The sequence below is a fragment of the Mustela erminea genome, chromosome 1 (genome assembly GCF_009829155.1).
Source record: "Mustela erminea isolate mMusErm1 chromosome 1, mMusErm1.Pri, whole genome shotgun sequence".
Classification (NCBI taxonomy): Eukaryota; Metazoa; Chordata; class Mammalia; order Carnivora; family Mustelidae; genus Mustela; species Mustela erminea.
Genome location: NC_045614.1, coordinates 66,138,531 through 66,139,591, shown reverse-complemented (window position 1 = coordinate 66,139,591; position 1,061 = coordinate 66,138,531). Strand labels below are relative to the sequence as shown.

At 36.2% G+C, this 1,061-nt stretch overlaps 1 pseudogene; it reads left to right on the top strand.

Moving 5' to 3' along the window:
• Positions 1–394: 394 nt before the first annotated feature.
• On the top strand, positions 395–547 carry LOC116580991 (annotated as a pseudogene).
• Positions 548–1,061: the final 514 nt, after the last annotated feature.

Sequence of the window (1,061 nt, the reverse complement as noted above, 5' to 3'; positions counted from 1 at the left end):
AGTAGTTCATAGCATTTCTCTTTACATGGTTTACTGGCGCTCAACTCTTTGGTCAGTCCGTGTTCAACAGAGTTAAGAACATCTCAGAGAAGCCAACTTCTGTTCTTTCTGAGATGTGACCACTCTTAACTCCAGGCTTCTTAGGTTGCCTGCACCCAGATTAATGTAGGTGCAGACTATAAGGCAGTCTCTTTTCAGCATCCCCTAAGCAATTTGGATAAAAAATTTCCTGTCCATGATAATGGCTTTAACCTTCCAATGAGACCATTTGACTTTGGGGCTAGTGTTTGAATAATACAGTTAATGACAAAACTTATGAGAAAGATTAGGAAAATCATTATTTTCCAAGTGAAAATGTTATCACAGTATGCACACATCTTTAAGAATCTAGTGGATCGCTTCTCGGCCTTTTGGCTAAGATCAAGTGAAGAATCTAGTGGAAGTTGGTAATCTAAGTTATTGTGCTAGCTATACTGAGAGGTGTGTTGTACAGTATCTTGTATTCAACATGTAGCTGATCTTCTGCTGACTTGATGAATAACTTTGTAACCCAAAAGTTCGATCCACTATCTTACTTCAATGCTAGGAATCAGATTTTCCATGGGTAAAATCAGTTTAGATATGGATTTGATGGTGCTATTTAAAATGTAGCAATATGAATCAGGGATGTTGGACATGACTCCTATACTATGAAGATTGAAATATAACCATACTTTTTCCACTTTGGGTTCATGTTTTAAAAATATACTAAAAAGAGAAAACTTTGGAAATAAAGAGAGATGGAGTCAATTAAAAAAAAAAAACTTTAGAGTCTAAGATACTTTAGAAACACTACATGTGTATATGTATGCATGTGTGTGTGTGTGTGTGTACACAGATATATTAGCTTTTTGGGTTGGGGTTTAATGATATCTTACTGTGGTTTTCATAATAAAGCTATGTATTTTTTTAAAGATTTTATTTACTTATTTGAGAGAGAGAGAGCATGAGAAAGAGAGAGAGCATGAGAAAGGGGAGGGTCAGAGAGAGAAGCAGACTCCCTGCTGAGCAGGGAGCCTGAT